Here is a 22,491-nt window from a genome sequence, read left to right as displayed (position 1 = left end):
CAGACTGGTCTTACATAATACACAACCTGAGTACTGAAAGCGCTTTAAACAACGTTCTTTATTCATCCATTCATGGAAGCATTTTTTATGCTTAAGTCTTTTCTATCTAACATTCACACATTCATGGAAAACAACTTTGCGTCAGTAGTTTGCCAGGGTGCTTGGAATGCAGGCTGGCGTGACCAGGGGATTAAAATGTTCTTGTGCATGTTTATCCCTTTATTGTGTGATAAAGGCACAAATGTCTGATGACATTTTGTGTATGGGTGTGTCTGCTTCTGATTGAATCTGTTTGCTTTGGATTTTGTATTAATGTTTCTATGGCAGTTGTGCTATAGCCTGCCCTGCTGTATCAGTGCCAAGGTGTTAGGTGGATTTTGCACCTGTGAGCAGCTCTCAGGAGGGAGAGCAGATAGTTTTTGAGCTTAACTGAGCAGCAACAACTCCACAAACCAGAGATGGCAGAGTTAATTTTAAAGGTTTTTTCTTTGCTTTTTTTGTCATCGTGTATCTTGATTATTTTGAATTTATTAGACAATAGGATAAAAAGTATCAGGTGGGTTGTGTTTTTCTATGTTGACTCATGAAAAACCTATGATTGATTTAATCTGTTTACTGGTAAATTGTTTTTTTATTTCTGTAAAGTTTTTCAGAGAAACGCACACTACTTGTCTCACTAATTATTTTATGTTGCTTCTGTTTCCCTTTTGATTCAGCTGGTCAACCTTCATAGAAATAGATGACAGTGAATCGGAAGACTTTGTGCTTGAGAGGTACAGGGCATACTGGAAAAGAACATTAAAATCAGGACCACCACATCCTGACTTTAGCAGAAGACTTGAAGCAAAAATAGCAGATTCAGCAAAAAACAACACAACGCATTGTAGCTGAGACCCCCATGGCTCTCCTCTACAAAAAAGACTTCAAGAAGCTTCCTCAGTGGGATTTTGAAGATGTTTACAGTGAAGATACTCAACATAGAAGACCAGTAAGCATGTTAAGACAAGATATAGTAAAAACAGTCAAATTTATTAACTTTATGGATGTGAGCCAGCATAGCTGGAGTCATATCAGCCATCTGCATGATGCCTGACATTTCAGTTTCTGTTTTTTTGGCTTCTTGACGTATTGCTTTTGCTCAAGTCATTCATTTTAACTTGTTTCATGATTTCATATTTTTTTATGATTTTCAGACATGTGCTCAGTCTCTACGAAACTCTCAGGATGAGAAATTCAAGAAGGCTTTTCTTCCTAACATACGTTTGTTTCTGCACAAAGACAACATTAACATGAGCGAGTGGAATCGGCTTTCACATTTCAACAGTCCTTTTGGGTTTATGAACTACAAATATGATGGTAGGTTTTTATGAAGCTGATATTGGGTCAGTATTGTGTGCCAGACTGAAGAATAACAGAGTAATATACATCTATTCTCTGACTGGATTTTTAAACACCTATGTAGTTTTATGAGATATGTTTAAACAGCCAATGAAGTAACAGCATGTCAATGCATTTAGGAATGGATGAATAGAAAAGATGGCGTGCTGATATAAACCTAACTCTGGACTACTTAATAAAAAAAACATGAAGCAATTATTTTAAGTAAAATACAGTTAAAATATATAAATTCAAACATTTATTTATTCAAATAATTAATCATTAAGGAAAATGTGCTTGGTATAAACTGAACATATACCAATCAAACAAAAGCTTACATTTAAAATCTACATGTAAACAGATTAGTTAAAGTATGCATTTTAGGCATTTTTTGTTATTTTGAGTGAATGAAGACTTATGAGAGACAATAGAGCGACTGTTTTGGTAGTCGCTCTATTGTAATTTAACAGAGAACTATTTTGTCTGGAAGTTTTCAAGTGCCGAATTTAATGTGGTTAGATATGAAAGAGTTTACACATCATGAGAGTGTTGGGATGAATCATGCTATTTTTTCAGGTGATGTATTATATTTTCTGATGGTGGCTATAAAGATTTAGTTGTTAATATCCATCGATTAAAACTATATGCTACCTGCATCATATTGTCTTGTTTGAGACATCGTTATAAAGACATCCATCTTTTAAATATGAAACATTAGTTTAAAGCAAACTAACAGGGCTAGCAGGAGGGGCTATGCGCTTACCTGCTGCTCTCTGGCAGGTAGCTCCATGCCCTCCTGGGTTTTAAAGGCACCTTACACACATGCATCAACACTACATATGAGCGGGCGGAGGGAGGTTTGGAGTCTTCACACCCCCCCGTTCTCTGCGGAGGAATCCTGAACGGCTCAAAGAAGGGGGTGGAGATCGATGGCCATGATTACGTTTTTCGGTAAGACAAAAAAAAACCCCAAGCAAACCTGTTTGTTTTGTTTGACAGGCACTAGGCCCAGTGTAGAAAAGATAAAGCAGTGTAAAGCATACCCTGCTTTATCTTTCTCTGTGACTTTCATATAGGGCTGGGTATCGTCACTGATTTCTAGAATCTATTTGATTCTGATTCACAAGGTCCCGAATCGATTCGATCCACGATTCGATGCAATTCGATTCGATTCAAATTGGGGAAATTTTGCCTCAGACAGTCAGAAATATTATAATTCAGATCATGCATCAGTACATTTCCATATTTTTATATCTATAAAAAGAAAACTGACACTTGCGAGACTTTATCAAAGGTGTAAGCATCACAGCAGATGCTGCAACTGCTGTCATTCACGAAGAATGGAGTCTTCCATATTCATTCACTTCCGTACTGGCTTTACTCTTTCGATGTCCAACCTTTATATATAGTCTATGACTATATAAAAAAATCTAAATACATTTTTTATAAAATTCCACACAACAACATTTTTGTTTATTTTCTAACTACAAAAAGTTGGAACAGGTAAAAAAAAGGAAAATGAAGTAGGGCTAACCCCCCCCCCCCCCCCCCCCCCCAAAAAAAAAACCCCCAAAACAAAACAAAACAAAAACACCTAGCTGAACATTCAGCTAACTAACAAGTCAGTGACATAATTGGGTATAAAAAGAGCATCTTGAAGAAGATGGACAGCAGTTCAACAACATACAAAACACTAAGTCTACAAATTATGGAAAAATGTTCCTCAACAAAAAAACATAAAAGGTTCCTAGACTTACATCATTGTTTCTATAGAAAAATAATTATTTAGTCATTATTTGAATTCAATTCGATTCATTTTTTCATATACCAACAATCATCTGAAGGCACTTTTTATTGTAAGGTAAAGATGCTAAAATAATACAGAGAACAAGCCAAGGACCCCTCCTGAAGGAAAAATGTCCTATTTAACAGAATATCCATCTACTGTGACCAGTTAGGGGTGATGGTTTACAGTACAATGTTTACAATTTGCAGTATTTACTGTGAATAATATCATAAAAATTTAAACTCCTAAGACCCGAACTCTTTCATAGCATCCATTTTAAATTTCTCTTTGCTGTTTGGGCTGACTGGGACTAGATAAATGTAAAAACAAAGAATTAGCTGATTTGTATTTTTTTTCCTGATTTTTGTTTTTGACAAAAATGAGATCCACATATGAGGAAATTTGTTTTAAATTTCGATTCAATAGTGACAGTATAATGTCCTCGTAAGTGGATATCAGGCCCTTGTAGAGCAAAATGTAGTATTTTGGTCTAGACCAGCCAAAATATGATCTCTCTTCTCTCTGTGAGAATACAATGTCTATCTATTTATGGTTTGTTATCAGTGCTTAAGGAATTCCTTACATGTTTCAGCAAGACATACTATTGCATCTATTTCAACAACAGTTCTCCACCTGCTGAACTGGCCTGCCTTCAGTCCACACCCTACAATCACTGAAATAACTTTGTGAGATGTAAAATGATGAATAGGATAGAGAGGACACAGAACACCACAGTTCCTAAATAGTTATGGAGGTTTATTCGAATACAGACGGATGATGCACAGTGGTAAATATGGACAACTCTTTTTCAGATGTGTTGGTGCCATCAAAGTGTAATATTCTTCTTAAAATGGTACATTTTTTCTATGTTCCATTGTGTATAATATGTGTGTTTATCCGATTTGCAAATAACTGCATTCTGATACATTTTACTCAATGTTCTAGCATGTTTCAAATTAGAGTTGCTTTATGATGATACTTCACATGAAATTGCTCACTGTCCCACAAGCAGTTTATATATGGCAGATATTTGTAGTCAACACCTAGACATTGGTATTACACTTTTAGCTAGCAACAACTGATAAAATGTATTCTTGTCTTGTCTGGCAGGATGAATGGTGCCATCACTAAGGGTTATGAGGAAGATGTAGGAAACAAAACATCGGTTTATGTTCACACAGCCCACTCCATCACGACATCACTTTACTTGCTCAAGAAGTACGGGTACAAATCTGCCCCTCATGACGAGGTACTTAAACTTCAAAGACAACAGTGTTGTATCGTACTTATTTTCCCTGCACAGAATAAACATAGGTGCTCTCCTTTTCCTTTTGACAGGGTATAAAATATGTGTTGATTCCAGAGAAGATGAGGGATTTCCAGTGGCTAAAGGCTCTTCTGAGAGGAGAAAAGGTCTCTGCTGGCCCATACCACAATAAACTGTGAGTATAAAATGCAAAAAAAAATAAAAATAAAATAATAATCAAGAAATGTATTCACCACTTTCAAAAAGTTGCAATTATCCCATTAAGGAATTAAGACTCCAACTGTATTTGTTTACGTTTTGTTTTGTTTTTTGTTTCTTTCAAAATAGTCCTGCCTTGCGTTTTTGGAAGCAGAATCATGATGTGAATGTTTTGTACACATATGTTTGTTTATTTTCCAGTGAATAAATAAACACTATAACCTTCTATTTTACCCTCTATAGAACACATAATGATGTCACTGAGGAGAAAGTTATTAAGATTATTTGTACTATCATACATTAGCCTTTACAGTATTTATACAACAATTGGACAAAATAAAATATTAATCAATACAAATATATATATTTAATGTATTAATTTATTCAAAGTCTGTTATCTTAGGTCAACACTGTAACATAATATAATATAGAAAAAAAAAGAAATAAAAAAAACATGAATTTGGCCAAATTAAATTTAACCAGTTGCCATTTGTTTCACAAATGCAAATTATTGAGTGTACATGGAAGCCTTACCTGCATACATATAAAATGTTTGTGACATGTAATTTAAATGTATCTTTCTAATATAATGTCTTTTACAAATCAAAATATCTTCTGTGGCATATATGTGACTAACAAATGTGCCATATTTTGTCTTCTAACCTCACCAGACCAAGGACCTACTATTCAGGGCAATACAATGAAAGTCGTTTCTACATTCTGCACCAGGACTTCCTCCGATATGTGCGAAACAGGTCAGCCTGCATGCAATTAACACCCTGTACATAATATTTTTGTTAAAAGAACTATGAATAGTTAGAAGAAAGCTTTCATGGCTACTGGATGGACTCACGCGCAGACAGTTCTTTCTTTGAGAACAAAAGGAGATCATTTATTTACAACAGGGATCACCTCAGTGCTATATGTGCAGTGAGTTGGGAGGGGGGGGGGACGTCCAGGGCTCCAGGGACAGAAGGGGGGGGCTATCCACACACACGCTTCCTCTTCCATACAGTCACCGCCACAGCTCCTCCGCACACACGCACTCCTCTTCAGCCGCACTCGCTCCGAAACTCCACACACGCTGCCACACCCGGGCAGGTCCCGTGATTTAGTCCAGAAGAGGAATATCTACACACAGAATTCAATGTTAGTTCCACAGCAAAATACACACAGGGGATTCTGCCGATAATGCCGAGAGCACGAACTCAGGAGGTTCAATGTTCCAGCGGTGAGCTGTTCTGTGCCACTGCCTTAAATAGCAGCTGGGCAAATCAGCCAGATCAGCAGCAGGTGGAGACAATCACACAGGTGCGTGGGCCAAGAGCGGGAGCCCGTAACGAGCTCCATCCAGGCAGAAAGGAGGAGGAGAGACAGAAAACAAAAACAAAAAACAACAACAACAACTGGAGGTGAATTAATTGATCTAATAGAGAGTGATCAGCCATGAAGGTATTATTCATGACTGTTTTATTATCTGGGACTTAACTCCAGGCCACTATGGACTGTAAAACAAACAAAAAAACAAACAAACAAACAAACAAACAAACAAACAAACAAACAGACAGACAAACAGACGAAATCAACAGACGAAATCAACACACATCAAAAAAGCATTGTGATGAACTCAGTGTGATGGAACGGTCCCAATCTGTACTTACAGTTTCTTTTTGTTGTTTACAACTCTACCCCAGGAATGCAACCTTATTAGCTAATTCAACCATACAGTTGTGATTCCCATTATAAATGAACAATAAGGATGAGAAACAAGCAAAACATCACTGGAATAACTGTTATAAGATTGTAACTCAGACATGAATGTCAGCATGAACAGTCCTTGAACAATGTAATTATACAGTACTTCTCCCATTTACTTTGAAAATGGGAAATATTTGCAGCAATTTATTGAAACATGTGCAAACATACATAGAAATACAATATATTAGACAAAATATATTGGTACAATTCTAACCAATCAATGTTTGGTGTGACCACCTTTATTTTTCAACACAGTCTGAACTCTCTCAGGCAAACTTTCTTGTAATTCCTTTAAGTGGTCTTCAGGAGTAGGACTCCAGTCTTCTTGAAGTACATCAAGTAATTTACACTGAGTAATTTTCTATGCATGTGTTCTTTTACAGTGTGTTTGGGATTTGGAGGTTGCCTATTCTGCTGTCATAGAAGTGTAGCTCATTTTTCCCCATGTGTATGCTTAATTGATGCTTCTTCTTCACTCACAGGTTCTTACTGTCACCTAATCTGAATAAAACATCCTGGCCTTTAGTCAGACCAACCAACAGGGCATTCACTGTCTTCCTGGCTCTGCACACCTCTGACATAGTGAGTTAAAACTACTTGAACTTTGTGTGCTTATTGTTGGTATTCACAGCTTTAGAAGCATTGACCTGGCAATTAACTCTAGAATGAGCAAGGCAACTTTCAGGATCTTTCTCACACAGCCCAGATAAATCAGAAATAAGATGAAGAGTCAAAGACACCTTTCATGAAAAAGTACATTTTTACTCTGCAAGTTAAACAAAAGGTCCGAACCATAGTGATTAATACAGTGCCACCCACCACATGATACTTCCCTTCATAAAACATAAGCGTTATAAGCATTTTCACTGTTCTCGGTGCTTTAATTCCAAGAATAACTGGGATGAATGTGATGGATCCCAACCATCATAGCCTTTGCCTCTCTAACTTTGTCCTCAACCTGCCTTCCTCTTATTTTAATAAAAAGACACATACACACGTATAATCATAATATATTTCTCCTACTATTTCTCCTCCCTTTCTGTCTTCCTCAGATGGATGCATATGGATTTATGACTGACGACTAACTACTATGTTGAGAAAAACATGAGCAAAGTCATTTTCTACTTCAACCATGACTACATTTTGGAGAAGAATACATGGAAAGACCTTCATAACAGGAAAATAATCAGGCTGTATCAAAGAACTGAGTCAAAAGCAAAGAACTAAAAGCAACACTGACATGATCAAGATTTCTGATTACCAGATTTAAAAATAACTATGTGTACTTTCCAAAGACTGAGACAATATGTGATGCTCAGTTTTACTCATTATGGTAGCTGGTTTTTTTTTTCTACAACTCCTTTTGTGGTTTTATCAAAAGCAAAAGACGATCGAGCAGTAATATCTCATTAATGACGCAAACTAAACCATCCAAAGCAAAGATGCTATGATTATTATCACTCATGTTATTTTAAAGTGCATCTCTGTGGGTAAATTTCCATAGATTAAAATCAAACATCGACAATAGCTGGGATTGAGTCAAGTGCATTAATGCAGATGAACTCTTTGCCTCTTTCTTTTTACTATTGGTTTAATTTGGTCACATTGAAGGATTTTTCAGCATAAATGGCAGTTTTATAAATTTGCTTGCATTTGAATACTTGATATTGTTTGGTTGCTATTGGTTGGTTTTCATTTATGCTTTACAAAAGAGTAATATGTAATCCAGGTATATCTGTATAATTATTTATGTCTGATGTGTTATTTAGCTTTAAGATAAACACTGTTAATACCTGTTTGTGACAGCTGTAGTTACAGCTTGTGGCACAATATCTTCATGTTGAAACCAAATAGCCAATTATATAGTCCACCCCTGGTAAAGGCATAATAACAAGATTATATTATTATCCTTTTTTTTATTTGTTTGTTTGTTGGATTTTAGTGGTTGACTTTGCTTTTATAGTAAATTTAAATTTCTAGAGATTTAATGGAGAAAAAAGCTGTGATTTTATTGTGGCTGTTTGTTTTGATGTTACAGTTTTTCCTCTGTTATTTTATTTTCTTAATTAGTTCAAAAGTTGTATCTTCCAGAAAAATTATTTTTTGTGAAACACAAAATGTTCAGTCAAAGACAACAAGTTTTGTATAGAGTTGTTTGATGTATCAATGACATCACAATGACAGCTCAAATGATCTGTAACATCCGTGTACATTGTGCATGTAATTTTATGTAGGAAATAAAGCTGACTTTTGTGGGATGTGTTAATTTTGTATTTTATAATTTACTAGCATAATGTAAACATACTTCTATTTCTAGTTTGCTTAAAAGTTTTAACCTAAAATCACTGTTCCCTGAAGCATCCCTTATTTATACTTTATCTTTTGCTTTATGATTCTTTTCTTGCTGCTGCTCATTTCTGTTATCATCTCATCCGAGCACAAACTATTCACAGTGCTTCATCCTGCAATTCCCCTTATCCAGTGGTACATTTCCTCCTTTCCAAAATGTCCTAATAAGATGATGTCTCATCATTAGATATGTCTCTGTGCAGAGTCTGTGCCTTAAAATATAAAGCTCCTTGGGATCACTGGCATTGTGAACAGGTGCTAAATAAATTTAATGAACTGAATGTTAACATATTAGTCCATTAATTTAATGCATCTATGCTGTTCTTCTTTTCCCTTATGCAAGAACAGAACAGCATATCTCATTTTAAAACTCCACATAATCAGCAGCACCTCAAAGGAAATCTAGGCAAAGGATATTATTATTTGAGCACGAGAAAGGGGAAATAAATTTGTCATATTTGTAAGTGATCGGTCACTCAAAGAATAAATGCATGTAATGTGAAAAGAAAATAATCCAGTCTATTTTTTTTTTTTTTTAGATCAGAAGCATAGTGTTATTTTTGTGGCGGTGTTAAACTGCACTGTGCATTCACAGAGATATAACTGATAGTTAATCTTTGGAATGTGGTTTTACTTCCCCATTAACAGGGTTGGCAAATAAATGGTAAAATGACCTGTATTTGTATAGCGCTTTACTAGTCCCTAAGGACCAAAGCGCTTTACACATCCAGTCATCCACGCACACATTCATACACTGGTGATGGCAAACTACATTGTAGCCACAGCCACCCTGGGGCGCACTGACTACCGGACACTGGCGCCACCGGGCCCTCTGACCACCACCAGTAGGCAACGGGTGAAGTGTCTTGCCCAAGGACACAACGACCGAGACTATCCAAGCCGGGGCTCGAACCGGCAATCTTACGATTACAAGGCGAACTCCCAACTCTTGAGCCACGATCACCCTTGCCAAAAGGTAACCAGACTGGTCTTACATAATACACAACCTGAGTACTGAAAGCGCTTTAAACAACGTTCTTGTTGTTTAAAGCGCTCATACAAAAGAAGCTCATACAAACAAGATCTTTATCTCAAACTCATCCTGTGTCAAGGTTACTGTGTGCCAAGCAGGAAGTATTTAAATAAATTTGCTATTGTCATAAGTGGAAAGTTCCACAGCTCTAATGGAAAATACCACATTTCCATTTGTAGTGATATATTTATAGCACTGTGTAGATCTGTTTACCACACACTAGTACATCTGTATATATGTAGCACATCTGTATGCTATACAGATCATCTCTGTATATGTATATCTATACATCTATACATCTATACATATACAAAGTACATCTGTACACTTGTCTGTAGTTCAGTCCAAAGATGATTAATTCATTGACACCCTAGCCAGGACAAGGACCCCAATTCTCACCTCCAAAGTACACAGTCCTTTTAGAAAGGTCATTTCAAGAATGATTTTCTGTGTTGAGTTGGGCATGACCAGTTCAAAAGCTCTCGTAATATCTATAATACGAGTCACTGATGTCTTGATGCATTCTCAATCATCCAGGAAAGTAAATCTCCACAAAGTTGATTCTGTTCATCTGGACGTAACGTTTTGTGGGAGAAACGTTTCATCACTCATCCAAGTGACTTCTTCAGTCTCAGCTGACTGCAGGTTTTCCCAATCTTATGAACAGTACATTTGCATAATGACTGAAACCAGCCCACTGAAGGAACCATGGGCTGGGAGGTCAGTTCCTTAATCTTAATTATGCAAATTCTCATGACCATTGATCAACAACCAATGACCAAAACCCGCTGATCAAAGCGATCAGTGGCGAAAGATGTACCCTGTAGGTGTAAATAGACTGCAGAGTCCTGGCCTGACGAGGATTACACCTACAGGCCAGTGGACACTCTTTCAAGGATGAGGATGTACACATCTTGGACAGGGAGGAACGCTGGTTTGAGCGTGGAGTCAAGGAGGCCATTTACCTGAAAAGGGAAAGACCAGCTCTGAATCGAGGAGGGGGCCTAAGGGTACATCTTTCGCCATCTTACAATGCTGTGATTGCAGCCATTCCCCAACTCTCTGTGAATGGTACTCATGGCCATTGATCAGTGGTCTTTGATCAGTGGGTTTTGGTCATGCTCCGGCTCGCTGAGCTCCTCTGGCTCAGGCTGAGCGAGCGCCTCCGGCTCGCTGAGCTCCTCTGGCTCAGGCTGAGCAGATCCGGGTGGATTCCTTGCATCCTTAACATAGAATGTTCCAATGCAGTCTATGCCACAACCAGTCTGGCAAATCCGCCATCTTTGGATCTTGTGTGTTCCTTCTATACTTCCTGCATGTGATGCACTTATAGATGTGTGAGGCAACTGCACTGCTGCATCCAATGACTCATATCTCATTAGATCGCAATTAATTTACAGTCATACCTCTTCCCTGATGCTGTACTTTCTCATGATAATGCTGGATCAGTAAAGAAGACACGTGGCTTGCTTTTGGAAGAATGGCAGGATGTTTCATGTGTGGATGAAGATCAGATCTTGTCAAGTGGCCGCCTGCTCTCAGCACACCCTGCTTATCCAAAAATTGACTTAATTTGCATAGTGTGTTTGCTTTGTCTTTGGATATTATGTTGTTGCATTGCCGTAGATTCTTGATTTCACTGCTGAATGCTTCTCTTTGGACCAATCTGATTCTGAAAATTTTAGTTTGTTGTCTTTCCTCAACACTTGTACTTCCGTTGGGATTAAGACCTTTGACTTGCTTAGCACAACATTTAAGACAAGCAACAGCTCATTTAACAGCTCTTTTCCAGCCAGAAAACTTAGTCAGGCGGTCCAACAATGTTCTATTTACCTTTGCGCTGATGTTGAGCACCTGAGCCTTTTAAAGTTCTGGATCATTGTCACTAACCTCTCCCACCTTAGCCTCCATTATGGGTAACTCCGTTTCCCGCAGAGTCTGGCCCTGATTTGAAGCAACGAGCTGATCTGCCGATAACCCTCTCGACGCATGGTCCACCGGATTGTCTTCGGTTATCAGCAGCTCTCCTCTAAATTCGTACACTTAGAAGAATACACCCGACCCATTGCTCAAGTTCGGGGAAATGAAGGATGCATTTGTCGGCCACATTTGGTGCAGGCTTCAGATTGGGACAGCCTTTGCTGCCTGGCTGTGATGTAATCGGCCTTCAAATGCAGCCTCCAAAGGATGCAGCCCCTGAATTGGGACCTAGCATATATGACTGGTTGGTTACAGGAGGACAAACCTGTCATATCAGACAGTATCAGTCGGAATCTGGAATAACTCTAGACCAATAAAATATAGGAAACAGATTAACTTAAAATTGGAATTAATTAAATGTTTCATTAATAATTAAATGCCCATTCATTTCATTTAAAGCTTTTAATACATTATTTATTTATTTCCAATTTTATTTATATTATATATTATACATATAATTAATTATACAATTATATATTCAATGAATACAAATTTGACATTTAATTGAATTTACATTTAATCAATTATTTAATGATGCATTTATTTAATTCATTTTGGTACACCTGGCCTTGCGGCTGTGTTCATGAATTCATTTTATCTGTCAGTCTCACCCATCAAATTCAGGGGTGGGGTTAACACTGATCGAGTCAAAACCATTGCTTTTGCCTGGTGGCCATTGTTTTAGTGGGCCTTTCTCAGCATCAACAACAGACATGTGGAAACTTACTAAACTATACTTAGAAATATCCTGTTTTTGTGTCACCAAATACACTTTTAATATTGTTATTGGCTGCAGACAGAGTCAGGTTGAGAGTGAATGCAAGGCGAGCTATAGGCTAGAGAGGAGGTAAGAATGCAAGATGAATCCCTGAGTAATGGGTAGTAGTTTTTTAACATGATTACTCTCTTCCTTGTTGGCTGCTGCACTTTATTTTATTTTTTTAAATAACACAATGTGTACATATATCCTCTGGTATGTCACGTCCTTTCGCATATTGTATACATAATCATAGTGGGCCGCCATGACCAATAAATGCCAAGGTCTGGTTAAATCTGACATCAGCGTGGAAATAAAACATGGCTGGTAACAACTATAGAGTAGGGAGAAGTTTTCTTTCAAAGCACAAGATCCCTGTCAGTTCCTGCATCTTTAAATGTCTCCAGTTGTCCCGAGTTCCCTCTGACTGTCTCCTTGGTGCATTTAAACCCCTGTTCCTCCCTGTCCTCATCATCTGTTGTCTTCATCTCCATTATCAGTCATCATAATTTTACAAAATTTACAATATTAAAAAAATACATATCCTAACCTTAATTACTGTGGGAGAATAATGAATGATGCTCACAGTGAGTAAAAAGTAAACTCAGTGCATTTTTTGGACAGAGTCACTTTTAATGTGTATGTATAATATAATACAGATACATAAAAAATACACTCCAAAAACAGAAGAGTCCTTGAAATGTACAAAATATTATTAAAAAAATAGAAAAATTGAGACACCTTGGCCTATGGTACAATGTATACAATGTATGAAAAGATCTTTACTGCAGATACTTCTATGGCTCTGCAGATTTTTTATTTTATTTTAACCTATGTCGCCTCACCTTGAGGTTGGCAAATCTGTCTATCACATTTTGGTGGTCAAGTCTCTCAAGCATCTCTTTCTCAACTGACATCACAGCCAGGTGCTGGAGTCTGCTTTGACCCATGGTCCTTCTCAGCCAGGTATGGAGCTGACTCAAGACACTAAAAGACCTTTCACAGCCACAGTGTGGGGAAGATCTGATTATCCAGAAGATTGTACAATGTTAACATATCTGAAATGGCACCAGCCTCACTCTTGAGCTTCAAAAAGTTTTTGGCAACCATGACTTCCTCTGACTGAAGTTCAGTATGGTGATGCAGTGCCAGGGCTGACAACCCAGTTTGTTTTGCAGATTCTGTATAGCAGCTTTAACATAGGGAGAACACAACTTCCAGATTGTATGAGTAAAATTAGTTGGTTTTTTTTCTTTGCCAGTTTAACAGTTTCTGTTTTGCCTGTTAGTACTCCCTGTCTGTTTTCTTACCTGGTTCTTCCTGAACTTGTACTTTCTCCTCAGGTTCCCCTCTTTCCTCTCTCCCTCTTTGGACTGACAATCATACACAAATAGATTGGATTAAATTGGATTAAAAAAAAAAATACTATTAAGAGCACTAATAAAAAGTCCTCTTTCAGTGTACTTTCAACCAAAAGGCAAATAACCAAACCACATGTACATCTAATAAACGATATAAATATTGAAACACTGATCCAACATTATCCTTTATTGATGGATCATTTGATCTTACACTTTTACCTGAATGTGGCTCCTGTTTTTGAAAAAACTTCCTCATATCCATTATGAACCTGGCTGTCTCTCTGTACACACACACACACACACACACACACACACACAACAGGAGTTATAAGGTTAATGGGCATCCAGTCAGTTAGCTAGTTAGTACCTTCAATTAGTTAGTTAGTTAGTACGTTCAATATCGGCACATGCACATATGACAAAATAACCAGTTTCTCTCATTACATTTCAAACAGGACAGTGGTAACAACAGCAGGCTAGATAATAGCTAGATAATGTTAAGTTTTAGATTTTAAATAGGCTATATAAATTTCAATGGGAGCAACAGGACGGTCAAATATTGCTGATTTTACTTCAGAGCAGGACGGATTGTAGGGTAGCAAACATTGTCGGGAAACACGTTTTCAACACAGCAGGTTACCTGGGTGTAATGTTTTTCAGCTAAAAAGAAACATGGCCTGCCTCCTACCTAACTATATAAAGAGTAACTGAAGGTTAAATGCAGCTAATATGTCCTGTTTTAAGCCAGGCACTTACACCTCCGCTCTGCTGCGTCTCAGCCACCATCGCTCTAGCAGCAACCAGCAGTGTTGCCAACTCCTCAGTAAGGAAAATCGCTATTGGCTGTCCTAAAAGTCGCTAGAAGTCGCTAAATGACGTCATCGCCTAATTTGCATAATTCGTCATGCTAATCTAATTGTAACCTATGTTGTTGGAGAGAGAAATAACATCGTGGAAGAGACATAAAGTGAGTAAAAAACGTCCTAAATGCATTTAGAGTTTATTTAGAACTACAAATTAAATTTCTTTTAGCAATTATTGTTTTTTTTAATGTCACAATTCCAACCCTGCTCCTTTACCCGGGCTTGGACCGGCAAAAGTGACCCGAAATAGGCACTCTGGTGGAGTTACTTTGTGTGTGTGTGTTTATAAGTAGTTTTAAACCTTGTGATCCACAAAACAGCATAAGAGTAAAAGAAGAACTGACTGCGTTACAGCACCCGCTGCTTGTTGAGAGTAAAAGCGATACGCGCTTTCATGTCTTTTTTTAGCGACTTTTTTCAGAAAAAAAGTCGCTAAGGGGTCTGAAAACTCGCTAAATATAGCGACAAAGTCGCTAAGTTGGCAACACTGGCAACCAGAGCCAGCAGGGGAGAGGCGAGCTGGAACAAACCATTTTGGTAGGGGGGAGGGGTTATCTAAACTTTTGCTTTTAAAATGTTCCATCTCAATTAAGTACTGTATGCTTTTTATATTTTTAGTAGTGTGTCACACAAACAACAAATATTGTCAAAAAAAAGTAAGAAATCTTTGGGGGGTGCTTTGATTCATTTTGAAAAAAAATCGCTCCTGGGGCCACCGTAAATATACTTTTATTTATTCACTCCACATAAAATGTAATAAATAAATCATATAATACAAAAACCAACTATTCACATTTCAACTTTTAACTATTAAAATTTTCAGCTTTTTCCTTTTAAACAAATTTAAAGTGAAACAACACAAAACACTACAAACCACAACACAATTAAATATAAATTAAAATATGAAAACAAAAAGAAGATGCACATTCTCTGTCATATGGGCCTGCATGAATAAACTTTCTGAATCCTTTATCATCCATAACTGAAAATAGTTGTGGATGATTACTATACCTTTCTAATGTGACGTTGTTGTCCCTGGCTCTCTTTCTCTCTCCCTCCCGCTCTGTTCCTGTGCTACTGCGAGTGTAACTACCGCCCCGAGAGAGAGGGTGAGAGACCAAAAAAAAACAAACAAAAAAAGAACCCCACAGCTTGCGATAAGGAGCCGGCTCGCGTCGTTCAAGTCAAAGATGCGGCTCATTTCGTTCGCCACCGACACATCACTACTGGCTAGTTCAACTTCAGTAACCCTACAGATGTCACTGCTGTTTAGTTTTCTCTCTTCATTTATGTTGGAAGTGACAGCAGAGCTGTACATTTTTATTTTTTCAGAAATCTCTCAGTCAGAACATGGCATATCATGTTAAGGTGGAAACTAGCGAGCGAACTTCCTGCTAACTTCTAACGCCGTGGAATTTAATAAATTCTGTTTTCATGGATGCCTGGATGTTAACTTAATTGTTACACCTGGTAAAGCAGCAACACTGATCATTTTATTAAAGATGAAAGAATTTGGACAGTTTTTAACTCTCAGTGATGCCGCAGTGTTTGTTTGATTTTGGGACCTGAGCAGATAGAGTTTTGGACCCAGATTACTCCGCGAGGCTCCTGACGGCAGCCGTAATGCTCCAGCAATCCATCAAGCGGTGCGCCTTCATAGCTTACCAAAGTCATAAGCGCGTCCTGTACCACATAAAATCGGTTTGAGGTCAGTAAGCACAACCAGAATTCATACATAAGGCACACTGTCGATTTTTGAATAAATTAAAGGATTTTAAGTGTGCCTTATAGTGTGTAAAATAGGTTATACAGAAGAAAAGAATATATTGTGATATATATCGTTACCGCACATGCTTCAAATTATATCATGATATGGATTTTAGGCCATGTCTTGTTTGAGACATCGTTATAAAGACATCCATCATTTAGCCTTTTCTTTTAAATATGAAACATTAGTTTAAAGCAAACTAACAAACCTCTTCTCTACTCATACAGCAACCATAAAACAATCACAGAATGTGTATTCATGTGTTTCTTTTCGTTTGCATATGTGATGGATTCAGTGAAGCTGATTCCAAAGGCAAAACAGCCACTGCTTCTCCCAAAACCAGGTGGTGATGGCTGTGTGCGCTGTGCTGTGGTAGGTACTGGAGGAATCCTGAACGGCTCAAAGAACGGAGTGGAGATCGATAGCCATGATTACGTTTTTCGGTAAGAATAAACAACCCAAACCTTGGTTGGTTTTGTTTGACAGACACTACTTCTGACTCACAGTAAAGTGGTGAAGATTTACTGCCATTCATGTCAAAGTTATTCTTATAGCTTTTATCTTGATGGTAGTGTGAAAATGTAAAAATACTACTACAGACAACCTTACTAATTTTCTGTTGTTAAGAAGTAATAAGTATCTTTTTCTGCTCTGGTAGTCGGTCTAATGTAATTTAACAGAGAACTATTTTGGCTGGAAAAATGAGCATGGGTAAGAAGACTCCAGACTTCAAAAAGGTTAACGAAGGATGTCATCCTTTTAGTATTTATCACCCATACCTAATTTCTTGAAGCAAAGAACAAGTATTGCAAAAAATACTTGACTTTGACGGGGAAACCTAGGGACACTTCAGGGTCATATGGCAGGCCCAGTGTAACGAAAGATAAAGTAGTGTTAAACATACCCTGCTTTATCTGTCTTTGCGACTCTCATAATTTACAAAATGAACTTCATTTTGTATTCAATAAGACTTTAAACTAGTGAGAGGTAGAAATTAGAGAGCAAGAGAACCTATGGGTTGTTTTATCATAGACTTCTGAGCAACTTCTGTACAAAGAATACAGGCTTAAATTACTTCCATATTGGCTTTACTCTTTAGATGTCCAGCCTTCATATACAGTCTATGATATATCTCATTCTAGAGAAATTCATTTCATTCATTTTTTTGTATACTGCCAAATAACAACAACATATAAACAAAATAGGATTTTTCTATCACTAAAAACTTACAATGTGTCTGTGTTTTGATGGTTTATGGTTTCTGATTTTTCAGTCAGAAAGAGACCAGATCTGTACATCCACATATAAACTCTCATTGCTCCTGTTTTTCAATGAAATGGTGCTTTTTGGCAAAACAGGTATACAGTCACTTCAAGGCAGGAAAAACTATTCTGCAGTCATAAAAAATGATTTTTTTTTTTTTTATCAGTGCATAAGGAATGCCTTGTATGTTTCAGTAAGACCTACTATTACGTCAATGCATACTATTACATCTATTACAACAGCAGTTCTCCACCTGCTAAACTGGCCTGCCTTCAGTCCACACCCTACAAAACTTGAAATACCTTGGTGAGACATGAAATGTTTAATACGATAAGGAGGTCAAGTCAAGTGGCTTTATTGTCATTTCAACCATGTGCAGTGGTGCAGTACACAGTGACGTGAGACAATGTTCCTCCAATAGAAAACTGCAACAATGGCAGTGGGATGTGGAAAAAGACTGAGCATTGTGCAAAAAGTAAAAGTATGAAGGTAGGTGTGTGCGTGTGTGTGTGTGTGTGTGTGTGTGTGCGTATGCGTGTGTGTGAGATTGTGCAGATAAGTGCTTGAGGTAGTGACGTATATGAAGGTATGTGTGTGTCAGTCTAGTCACTGAGTGTTCAGGAGTCTGACGTCTTGGGGGAAGAAACTGTTGCCCCAGTCTGGCAGTGAGACACGCAGGGTACCCCCCTCGCGTCGATAAGTAAAGCAGAGGGAGCCTGACCATGCGTCACACATTTGACAAGTTGGGAGTGAGAACGTGTTGGATTATATCTTTCACCTCTGAAAGAGGGGTATGTAAAACAAGATCACATATTTTCTTTTAATGTTTGTTGGATCTTAGTGGTTGGGTTTGTTTTTGTAGTACACTTTAATTTCTAGGGGTGTAATGGATATAGCATTTGGCTGTTTGCCTTAATGTTATGGTCTTTTTCGTCTTTTAATTTTTGTTCTTTATTGTTTCCAAAGTTTTACTTTCCAGAATTTGTTGAATTTATGTTTTTTTACAACTCTTCTGTAGATGTTTTCGACGTTGCCTCAAATTCCTCAACTACATCAGCGATTACTGAAATGGTCTCTAACATTTGTAAACATTGTGCAACATCTGCATGTAACATCATCTATAAAGCTATATTATGAATGAAATAAAGCTGACCTTTGTGGGATGTTTAGTGTTTTTATCATTGCATTCACTGTCGCAAACTCACAATAACGGCATCAACGCGTTAGCGCGGTTAGCTCATTAACGCGTTAGCGCCATCCAGCCCCACACACGGGCGAGCCGCGCTAACTCGTTAACGGAGATTTACCGTGTTAATGCGGTTATGCCGTGTTAATGCGGTTATGCCGTGTTAATGCGGTTATGCCGTTAACATCATTTTAACGAGATTAACGCTGACAGCACTATTTTTTTTTTTTTTTTTTATTTTATATTCTTTTGTTTGAATCTGCATGCTCAATTTGTCTGTCACTTTGCAGCTGGAGTTTCCCCAATAAGGGACAATAAAGGGTTATTCTATTCTATTCTATTCTATTCTATTCTGCATAGAATAGGACATACAGCACATCCCAAACAAACTGGTACAAACCAGATACCCTTTATTCCATACTTTGCACCAGTACAAACAATTTGGCAGTCACATATTTTAGTCTCTAGTTTTTTTCTCAGCTTTTTTATTTTGCTTTGGTGAAATGCTTTTTTTAATATGGTCTTCTCCAAAATGTAGTTGTAACCTTTGAACTTTCACCAGAGGCAACAAGTGAGTGAATAAAATGTAGGATAAAAGAAAAATAAGGATGCTGGATTTGTCTTCATCATTAAAACCCTTGGAGAAATACAGACATGTTGGATATATGTGTAATATATTGCAGATACTGTTAACAACATGTTCATATGAAATATTAGTTTTTACCACTAGATGGCAGTAAAGGATTCGCTAGGCCAATCCAAAAACCTACACCTGCCTTTAGGCAACAGTCAGTTAAAAATAATTTCTTCTCTCGTTAAACTTCATTTAAAACTACCCCTTTAAAAGTGATTCGGTTTATCCACACTGTGGTTTTATGCAAAAATAAATCTAGTGTTTCAAGCTGAGTTACTCGTCAAGTGAATAACTGTTACATTTGCAGTATTTTTGGTATAGAATTCCTTTAATTAGAGTGGGATTGCAGCAGTTGTATATATACAAAAATTAATTGGTGCTAAAAAGCATATTCAAGAAATCAATATGATTTGATCAATTTTGACAACAAATATTATTATTTGTGCTTCTGACGCAATTAAAAACAATTAATCCTGCTTATAAGCAATTCTGTACTTATTTAGTACAGTTGAGCATTTTATTTTTAATTAATTAACTTAACACTATCATTGCATTGTACAGTAACAAAAATATACTAAATATTTACTAAAATAAAATGCAAATTGTTATAGTATCAGAATCTGAAAATGTACGTGTTAAGAATCCAGCATTGAAGCTATTACTTTGAAAAGGTTAGGTTGCATGCACTCAAAGAAGGGGGTGATCGAACGATTTGTCAATAAGGAAAAAACAAACAGAACAAACATGTTGACCATGTTTGACAGACACCACCTTTTACTTGTAGTAAGATAGTGAAGGATGCGATACAAAGTGGTTCTGATGATTTGAATCCTGAAGGGAGCAGTTCTTTTTTTATTTGAACTGCAAAAAGGAATGTGATTGAGGGGATTTCAGGCTTCTAAAACGTTGGCTGAGGCTTTCAGTATTCGATAGTGCTATTGCTGTTTGCACATTTTATTTGAATTTACTTGACTATCTGAATAAGAAATTAAAAAGTGCTTTGAAGGGAAAACGCTATCAAAAAACTGAAAGCAAAAATTAAGGATTTACTGGGATATAATGGGAATGGAAATAGTAACAAACAGTAGGAGACTCTCAGAAAAAGAAGGGAACACACAATAATGTGGGGCAACTCAACACAAGACTGAAACAATAAATACAAAAGATGTGTCTTGCCCTTTTCACTTTTTCCCTTTTTACGTAAATGGCCTCCTTGACTCCCCACTCAAACCAGCATTGCTCCCTGTGTGTATCCTCATCATTGACAGAGTGTCCACTGGCGTCTAGGTGTGAATAGACTGCGGAGTCCTGGCCTGACGAGTTAGCTTTTCCGTGTTGTCCCATCTGCTTAGCCAGGTCGGGTTTCCCGACGGATGAATCATGACAATCCTCCTGGCACCTAACAACGTAATCTATGTTACTCTGTTTGTGTCAGGGGACCCGATCCTTGGGGTGGGCCAATTTTTTGGTGCAGTGCGTTTTGAGGTTTGTAATCCAAAGAGACATGAGGTTTGTAATCCAAAGAGTTTAAAGAGAATGTGTCTCAACTGCTGCAATACTCCTGACACGTAAGAGATCACTAAGGGTTTTCGCTCAGTCAGCGGTTGTCTTTCTCTCCTGGATTGGCTGAAGTTTTCATTAGGCGCCTTCCCAGCTTTAACAAATGTCCAGCTGGAATAATCACGATATGTTCTTCTGCTTCCCTGGCCACTGTAACTGTGGGGATGGTGTTCGCTCCATGTTGTAGTGTCCTGATGACACCCAATTTGTGCTCCAGTGGATGATGAGAGTCAAACCTTAAATACTGATCCATACGTGTTTGTTTACAGTATCATCAACTTTTCTTTGCATATCAGTATGCATGTACTCTAAAGAGTGCTAAAGTCTTCTCCATTTAACTTTTTTTTTTTTTTTTTTTTTTTTTTTTTTGTGTCCCGTTTGGATCTTTAGCCATCAGAATTGTTGTCTTAAGGCCAAGAAAGATGCCAAGCGGATTTATTTTACCAAGTGGATCATCATGGCCTTGCCATATTGGTCCATTTGATTGACCTTTATTATAATTATGTATTTATTTTATTTTCGGTTGCTACAAACGGGACAGACGTGACTTGGGGATAGGACAGGGAGAAAGAATGAAAGAAAGAGAGGGAGAGAAAGAAAACCAAAGGGGAGAAGAGACGGTGAGAAGGGGGGGAAGAAAGGAAAAAACAAACAAACAAACAAACAAAACGCCTGGATCACCTGTATGGAGAAAAAAAACAGAAGAGAAAGCAAACAACAAAGAGCAACATAATAAAAACAGCACCATCACAATAAACTAGCTAGCAGTAGATAACAGTAGATACTAAATAATAAACGATATTGTGCAGCACGCAAGATAGACAGCGCACAATGTGCTTTGAGGCAGCAGCCAAGAAAGGTGTAGTCCGCGTCTGTGAACACCCGTGTGTACACCTGTGTGCATACCTGTGTGGATCAGCATGCTTGTATTCCAAAGGTTTCTCCATGTAACGATCTGCTAGGGAGTGTGGGGAGCCATAGCCCCGTCCACCAGGGTATGAAGCAGGTATGGAGGAGATCCAGGCCCCAGATATCCAGAGGCCCCAGAGTACAAGGACCTGAGGAGGACCACCAAAGGGGGGGGAACCGTGCCACCCTCCTAGGAAGAGCTGAGTAGAGCCCCAAACGAGAGGTCACCCCGCAGCTATGGAGCAGAGGCCAGAGGGGGTTGCAGTGGCGTGCCCGCGGGCTCCGCCGGCAGCCAGCTGTGCCAGAGAGGACCGAGCTTCAGGCCCAGAGGCCAGAGGCCTGAGGGCATCCCACCCCCTGGAAGGAGCCCAGCCGGGCCACAGGCGCCCGGCCCCGCCAATCAGCCACCAGGAGTGAGCCGGTACATGCATGAGCGCCCAGC

The 22,491-nt window shown here is 38.1% G+C and overlaps 1 long non-coding RNA gene and 1 pseudogene across 2 annotated transcripts; both read left to right on the top strand.

Annotated features, from left to right (window-relative positions):
* The first annotated feature begins 336 nt into the window (after positions 1-336).
* On the top strand, positions 337-1,668 carry LOC146381355 (uncharacterized). The gene is made up of 3 exons (XR_014801055.1): positions 337-556; positions 717-988; positions 1,194-1,668. It is a non-coding gene; the product is annotated as an uncharacterized LOC146381355 (long non-coding RNA).
* Positions 1,669-1,938: 270 nt separating this feature from the next.
* LOC146381354 (alpha-N-acetylgalactosaminide alpha-2,6-sialyltransferase 1-like) lies at positions 1,939-8,809 on the top strand (annotated as a pseudogene). The gene is made up of 7 exons (XR_014801229.1): positions 1,939-1,953; positions 2,162-2,328; positions 4,274-4,412; positions 4,502-4,605; positions 5,300-5,383; positions 6,869-6,968; positions 7,439-8,809. The product of XR_014801229.1 is annotated as an alpha-N-acetylgalactosaminide alpha-2,6-sialyltransferase 1-like (transcript).
* The last annotated feature ends 13,682 nt before the right edge of the window (positions 8,810-22,491 follow it).

This window comes from Perissodus microlepis, chromosome 8, assembly GCF_051167445.1.
Source record: "Perissodus microlepis isolate ML-2025 ecotype Zambia chromosome 8, ASM5116744v1, whole genome shotgun sequence".
NCBI lineage: Eukaryota > Metazoa > Chordata > Actinopteri > Cichliformes > Cichlidae > Perissodus > Perissodus microlepis.
This window is presented reverse-complemented; position numbering and strand designations above follow the sequence as displayed.